Source organism: Puma concolor, chromosome B1 (genome assembly GCF_028749965.1).
Source record: "Puma concolor isolate L17-30 chromosome B1, mPumCon1.1.hap2, whole genome shotgun sequence".
Lineage (NCBI taxonomy): Eukaryota > Metazoa > Chordata > Mammalia > Carnivora > Felidae > Puma > Puma concolor.
Window position 1 is genome coordinate 16,120,635 of NC_141670.1, and position 8,104 is coordinate 16,128,738.

Consider the following 8,104-nt stretch of genomic DNA (forward strand, 5'->3'; position numbering starts at 1 on the left):
CAATGCTCAGTGAAAAAAAAAAATTGCAAAGGTATTTGTAGGTTTAATAACATTTGTGTGTAATTTTATTTATTTATTTTTTATTTTTTTTTCAACGTTTTTTATTTATTTTTGGGACAGAGACAGACAGAGCACGAACGGGAGAGGGGCAGAGAGAGAGGGAGACACAGAATCGGAAACAGGCTCCAGGCTCCGAGCCATCAGCCCAGAGCCTGACGCGGGGCTCGAACTCACGGACCGCGAGATCGTGACCTGGCTGAAGTCGGATGCTTAACCGACTGCGCCACCCAGGCGCCCCTGTGTGTAATTTTAAAACAGAGTTGTATATGGGGGGGCCTGGGTGGTTCAGTCGGTTAAGCGTCCGACTTTGGCTCAGGTCATGACCTCACGGTTGGTGGATTCAAGCCCCACGTTGGGCTCTGTGCTGACAGCTCAGAGCCTGGAGGCTGCTTTGGATTCTCTCTCCCTCTCTTTCTGCCTCTTCCCTGTTCATGCTCTCTCTTTCTCTCTCACTCTCAAAAATAAATAAACATTTAGGGGCGCCTGGTGGCGCAGTCGGTTAAGCGTCCGACTTCAGCCAGGTCACGATCTCGCGGTCCGTGAGTTCGAGCCGCGCGTCGGGCTCTGGGCTGATGGCTCGGAGCCTGGAGCCTGTTTCCGATTCTGTGTCTCCCTCTCTCTCTGCCCCTCCCCCATTCATGCTCTGTCTCTCTCTGTCCCAAAAATAAATAAACGTTGAAAAAAATAAAAATTAAAAATAAATAAATAAACATTTAAAAAAATTTTTAAGAAACAGAGTTGTATGTATTGCTTATGGATACATACAAATGTTTAAATTATAAATACATACATGGATATGAAAGGTAACTAAGATAAGATTGTGGTTAAGAATATAGACGGGAGCTCCCTTGCTTACCAGTTACATAAACTTTGATAACTTCAATCTCTCTGTGCCTCAGTTTCCTCATCTGTAAAATGAAGTTAATAATAGTGCCTATCTCATTGAATTGTTGGGAAGTCTACATGAGAAAATGTATAGAAAATGTTTAGGGGTGCCTGGGTGGCTCAGTCGGTTGAGCATCTGACTTCGGCTCAGGTCATGATCTCACGGTCCATGAGTTCGAGCCTCACGTCAGAGCCTGGAGCCTGCTTCAGATTTTGTATCTCCCTCTCTCTCTCTGCCCCTCCCCATCTCATGCTCTGTCTCTCTCTCAAAAATAAATAAACCTTAAAAAAATTTTTTTTTAAACAAAAAAAATGTTTAGCTTGGTGCTTGGCTCATAGTAAATGCTCAGTATATATTAGCTTACTGGGTAAAATACTAACTTAGTAAATAAACATATGTTCAACTATACAGGTAACCAAATGTAAACAAAGTAAAATAAAATTGAGTGGTTATTTTTGGCCAAGCTTTATCTTGAAATGAAAATACTGTATTATGACAGGTGGGCACCTGGGTGGCTCAGTCGGTTAAGCATATGACTTCGGCTCAGGTTATGATCTCATGGTTTGTAAGTTTGAGTCCCACATTGGGTGAACTCATGCCCCGCTTTGGGTGAACATGAGCCTCACTTCAGGTGAGACCCGCCTCTCTCCCTGTCTCTCTCTCCCTGTCTCTCTCTCCCCCCCTCTCTCTCTGCCCCTCACTCACTTGCGCCCTCTATCTCCCTGTCTCAAAAAAAAAACAAAAAAAAGAGGGGCACCTGGGTGGCTCAGTCGGTTGAGTGTCCGACTTCGGCTCATGTCATGGTCTTGTGGTTTGTGAGTTCAAGCCCCACATTGGGCTCACTGCTGTCAGTGAAGACCATGCTTCAGATCCTCTGTTCCTCTCTCTCTGCCCCTCCCTGGCTTGCACTATCTCAAAAAAAAAACATTAAAAAAGAAAGAAAGAAAGAAAATATTATGATAGGCAATGTACTGTGATAGGCAATCTCTAGACCTTGGTACATGCACCCTTGAATAATGCCCTCCCCCTGAGTGTGGCCTGCATCTATTGACTTGCTGTAACAAACAGAATATGGCAACATCATGGGACGTTGCTTCCAAAATGAAGTTATAAAAAGAGCAAGGCTTCCTTCTCAGGAATTCTCTTTCTCTTGCTTACTTGTTCTGAGGCAAGCCAGCTGCTTGCTATGCTGTGAACTGCCCTATAAAGTGGCCCATGTGCCAAGGAACAAATGTGTCTGGTCATCAGCCAGTGAGCGAACTTAGATGTGGCTCCTCCCCAAGTTGAGCCTTGATTCATCACTCCTAGCCAACAGCTGAACTGCAGTCTCATGAGATCCCTTGAGCCAGAAACACCCAGCCCAGATCCCTGACCAACAGAAACTGTGAGAAAGTAAATCGTATTGTTTCCAGCTGACAAATTTTGAGGACTACTTTGTTAATGTGCACTAGATAACTAATACACCCAATATAGGCCAGGGTGAAAGCTAATGCTGTGCACATAGATAGTGTTAGTAAGAATTTGAATGGGTATAAATTTCTTGAGAGAAATTTTGGCACTATTCCTGAAGATATTTAAATTCTTTTCACCCTAAAAATGAAAATTTGCGCTAAGGAAATACGATCACAAAAACTGAGGTATATTTTTTAAAGTATTCAGTGTAATAAGTAAAACAGTGAATAACTGGTAACAACCTACATGCCCAACACTGATTGGGAAATTGTGATATAATAAGAAATACAGATTTTAGTCTTTAAGTCTGAATCCTGGCCAGAGGTCCTAAAACTTTTGGCATTTCCTAAATGATAAAGGTTCTAGGAGAATCTTTTGTTCTAACGTTTGGTCTTTGACTCCAGTTCCTGCCCCAGAGTTCCAAACTCCCTTAAAATTTCCCGGGTGATACTTGCGTCTCCTGTTCTAATGAGGCAAATCTTGGTGGGCTCCTGGATAGCTTCAGGATGGGGGCTGGTCACCAGAAAGACCAAGCTTAAAACGTCCAGGCCCATCTCCCATCCTTGGGCTAGGGCCTGGGGATTGAGTTAATAATCCATCCTGCACATATTACAAAGCTTCCATAAATATTTCTAAAGTATGGGGTTTGGAGAGCCTCTGAGTTGGTAAACATGTGTTGGTGTTGGGAGGGGGGCATGCCCAGAGACAGCATGGAAGCTCTGAATCCCTTCCCCCCTACTCCCATTCCTTGTCTTATGCATTTCTTCCATCTGCCTGTTCCTGAGTTGTATCCTTTTATAACAAACCAGTAATCTAGTAAGTTAACTGTTTTCCTGAGGTCTGTGAGCCATTCTAGAAAGCTACTAAACGCAAGGAAGGGTCATGACTTATAGCTGATTGATCAGAAGCACAAGTGACAACTTGGGGTTGGTGTCTGGAGTTGGGGATGAGGGCAGTCTTGTGTGACTGAGGTCTTAACCTGTGGGATCTGATGCTAACTCCAAGTAGGAAAATGTAATTAAATGGCAGGACACCCAGCTGGTGGTGTCCACAGAGAACTGGAGAATTGCTTGGTGTGGGAAAAACCCCCACACATTTGGTGACCGGATGTGAAGTATTGAGTGGAGAATGTTGAGAATAAAGTAGAAAAAATGGAAATTTTTCCTTTCAGGAATGGGAAATAAGTTATGGTATATCATTTGATAAAATCTTAAGCATACATGAAAATCATGCTAAAGTTCTAGTTAATGATTTGTTGAAATATCCACAATCTAATAATAACTATGTTCACAAAATAAAAATAATTGGGGTAATCCTAATTTTTTATTTATTTAATTTTTAAAAGACTAAATATGTAGCATCATGATCATAGCAAAGATCTCGAGTGATTAAGTTATTAGGTGATTTACATTTTCTTGGGTATATTTTTCCATAGGTTCAAATTTTTATATAATGAATATGTACTATTTTTTTAATTTGGAAAATCTTTAAGTGTAAAATAATTAAATATGGAACTAGTATAATTCTTTTTTTTTTTTTAATTTTTTTTTTTTTAACGTTTATTTTATTTTTGGGACAGAGAGAGACAGAGCATGAACGGGGGAGGGGCAGAGAGAGAGGGAGACACAGAATCGGAAACAGGCTCCAGGCTCTGAGCCATCAGCCCAGAGCCCGACGCGGGGCTCAAACTCACGGACCGCGAGATCGTGACCTGGCTGAAGTCGGACGCTTAACCGACTGCGCCACCCAGGCACCCCGGAACTAGTATAATTCTTAAAATACATTTACCTTGCCTATTTTTTCTGGATCATATTTTTCAAATTCTCTCATGTTCCTGAATCCCTCTCTGAACTTGTCTTTCAGCCACTTTTTTAATCAAGTAAATCTTCTTGTTCTTCCTCTATTTTTGGTATTTTTCTGACATGGCTGCCAGATATCACTGAAAAGGAAAGACGCCAAAGTAAATTTTGACTAAAGTTGCAGGATATAAAATTAATATATAGAAATGCATTTCTATACACTAACTTCAAAGTAGCAGAAAGAGTAATTAAGAATGTTTTCCCATTTACAATTGCACCCAAAAGAATACATTTCTATACACTAACTTCAAGTAGCAGAAAGAGTAATCAAGAAAACAATCCCATTTACAATTGCACCCAAAAGAATAAAATACCTTGGAATAAACTTAACCAAAGAGATGAAAGACCTATACTCTTAAAACTATAAGACACTGATGAAAGAAATGAAGATGACACAAACAAATGGAAAGATATACCATGCTCATGGATTGGAAGAATTCATATTGTTAAAATGTCCATACTACACAAAGCAATCTACAGATTCAATGCAATCCCTATCAAAATATCAATAGTATTTTTATATAACTAGAACAAATAATCCTAACATTTGTATGGAACCACAAAAGACTCCAGATAGCCAAGTAATCTTGAGAAAGAAGAACAAAGCTGGTGGTATCAGATTCTAGATTCCAAGATATGCTACAAAGCTACAGTCATCAAAAAAAGATTGATACTGGCATAAAAATAGACATATAGATCAGTGGGACAGTCAACTAATGTATGGCAAAGGAGGCAATAATAAACAACAGGAAAAAGACAATCTTTTCCATAAATGATGTTGGGAAAACTGGACAGCTATATATGCAAAAGAATGAAACTGGACCACTTTCTTTCACCATACACAAAAATAAACTGAAAATGGATTAAATACCTAACTGTGAGACCTGAAACCATAAAACTCCTAAAAGAAAACATAGGCAGTAATCTCTTGGGCATCACCCTAAGCAACCTATTCATGGGTCTGTCTCTTCAGGCGAGGGAAACAAAGGCAAAAATAAACTATTGGGACTACACCAAAATAAAAAGCTTTTGCACAGCTAAGGAAACCATGAACAAAATGAGAAGGCAATGTAGTGAATGGGAGAAGATATATGCAAATATCAGATATATCCAATAAGGGATTAATATTCAATGTATATAAAGAACTTTACAACCCCCCAAAAATAAGTGTAGTAAAAAATAGGTAGAGGACCTGAATAGACATTTTTTTTCAGTGAAGACATACAGATGGCCAACAGACACATGAGAAGATGCTCAACATCACTCATCATCAGGAAACTAAAACTCAAAACCACAGTGATATATCACCTCATACCAGTCATAATGGCTAGTATCAAAAAGACAAACAAACAAGCGTTGGCAAGGATGTGGAGAAAAGGCAACAGTTGTGCACTATTGGTGGGGATGTAAATTGGTGCCACCACTGTAGAAACAGTATAGAGGTCCTCAAAAAATTAAAAATAGAGGGGTGTCTGGGTGGTTCAGTCAGTTAAGCATCAAACTCTAGGTTTTGGTTCAGGTCATGATTTCACATTTTGTGAGATTGAGCCCCATGTTAGGCTCTGTGCTAAAAGGATTCTCTCTCTCCCACTCTCTCTCTCTGCCCCTCCTCAGCTCATGTACACTCATACCTGCACATGCTCTCTATCTCAAAATAAATAAACACAAACAAACAAACAAACAAACAAATGTTATTTAAAAATTAAAAACAGAAAAACCACATGATCCAGTAATTCCTTTACTGGGTATTTACCCAAGGAAAATGAAAAAATTAATTGAAAAAAGATATATTCACTCCTATGTTTATTGCAGCATTAGGTACAATGGCCAAGATACATACGGAAGCAACCCAACTGTCCATCAACTGATGAATGGATAAAGAAGAGGTATGTGTATACACACACACACACACACACACACACACACACATACACCATTTGCGACAACATGGATGGATATATATATTATATATATATATATATAATATATATATATAATATATATATTATATATATATGTATATTCCATTATATATATGTATATACATGTATATGTATAATGGAATATTACTCAGCCATAAAAAAGAATGAAATCTTACCATTTGCGACAACATGGATGGACCTGGAAGGTATTAAACCAAGTGAAATAAGTCAGACAGAGCAAGACAAATGCCATGTGATTTCATTTACATGTGGAATCTAAAAAACAAAACAAGCAAACAAACAGACTCTTAAATACAGAAAACTAATTAGTGGTTGGGGGGGTTGGGGGGGAGGGAGTGGGGAGTGGGGGGATGGACAAAATAGGTGAAGAGAATTGAGAGGTACAAACTTCTGGTCATAAAATAAGTAAGTCATGAAGATAAAATGTACAACAGAAGGAATATAGCCAATAACGTTGTAATAATGTTGAATGGTGACAGATGATAATTACGCTTATCGTGATGAGCAGTGAGTGATGTATAGTATTGTCGAATCACTATCTGTACACCTTAAATATAACACTGTATGTCAGCCATACTGTAATAGTAAAGTTTTTTTTAATTATATAAAATCCCAAAAAGGTAATTAGGTTTCAAAAGTAATATAAAAACAGGGAGGGGGACAAAACAGAAGAGACTCTTCAATATGGAGAACAAACTGAGGGTTACTGGAGGGGTTGTGGGAAGGGGGAGGGGCTAAATAGGTAAGGGGCATTAAGGAATCTACTCCTGAAATTATTATTGCACTATACGATAACTAACCTGCATGTGAATTTACAAAAATAAATTAAAAAAAAGGTAATTAGGTTTGACCCTTTGCATGTAGTATCATTTTACTTCAGGAAATTAAAGATTTAAATAAGCTTACATAAAATCCAAAATGTATTTATTTGGGCCAGAATTTCTTTACCCAGGGTCCGTGAACATCTGGGGCTCACAAATGTGTTTCAAGTTGCAATTCACGAAACTGTATGCAAAATATCAAGTGTACGTGGATCTTCATAGAAAGTGAATTCACAGTTTAATCAGGTTCTCAGTCAGGTCTGTAATTGCGGTGACAACTATCCTGGCTTACCCACTACTGTGGCTTTTAGCCACACAAAGCCCCGAGTCCTGAGAGCTCCTCAGTCTCAGACAAAAAAAATGGAACAGGTGGTCACCCTTCCGCAATCCAAGAAAGATCGGTAAAAAGTAATCGATTAAAAATAATTCAAAGATTTATTTTCATTTCAGTCGAAGGTATGAGTAAAACTTAGAAGATTACTTCTCAAGTCATAGAATGCTGCTCTTTCTTCTTATTTAACCCATGTGCTGAGAATGACTTTGTATATAAACCAAAACTACGATTTGGTTTATGACCCCTTCTGCGATTTGTCAATGACCCCCTCGTTACCATGAACCCTTACCTTTCATCACGTGTATTTTACTAGACTGAGATGTGATTACCTGGCAAGGTCACTACCCCAGATCAATCCAAAAGGAAAAACACGTTATCACGTAAGAATCCTGATCTATGGCGTGATAGGGAACTCGGGGGCTCTCAGTTGGTTGAGGTGTCAGACTGCATCCAAATCGTGTAAGTTAAGCTAATTTCTGCCCTCATCGGAGGCAGGCTAGAAGTCAGGAGAACCATCCCGGGAGAGGCCTCTCCATGTTCCCACCACTGCGTGTGGGGAAGGATGGGGCCTGTGCACTCCTGGGAGGGGCCTGGTCTCATAAGGCATACTCAAATTACAGTATCTCTTTTGATTTCCACTTTTAATCCACTAGCCTTTGGTAAGGTCTTCTTGAATAGCCTACTTTGTCTCAGTGGTGCCTCAGAGAATCTTAGGAAGACCTTTAGGCCACCACCGGGGACAGCAGTCC

General features: G+C 39.4%; 1 long non-coding RNA gene across 1 annotated transcript; it reads right to left on the bottom strand.

Moving 5' to 3' along the window:
- Positions 1 to 855: 855 nt before the first annotated feature.
- LOC147581486 (uncharacterized) lies at positions 856 to 6,211 on the bottom strand. Its single transcript, XR_015249963.1, has 3 exons — positions 6,192 to 6,211; positions 4,187 to 4,337; positions 856 to 1,854 (listed from the first exon to the last, which is right to left on the bottom strand). It is a non-coding gene; the product is annotated as an uncharacterized LOC147581486 (long non-coding RNA).
- Positions 6,212 to 8,104: the final 1,893 nt, after the last annotated feature.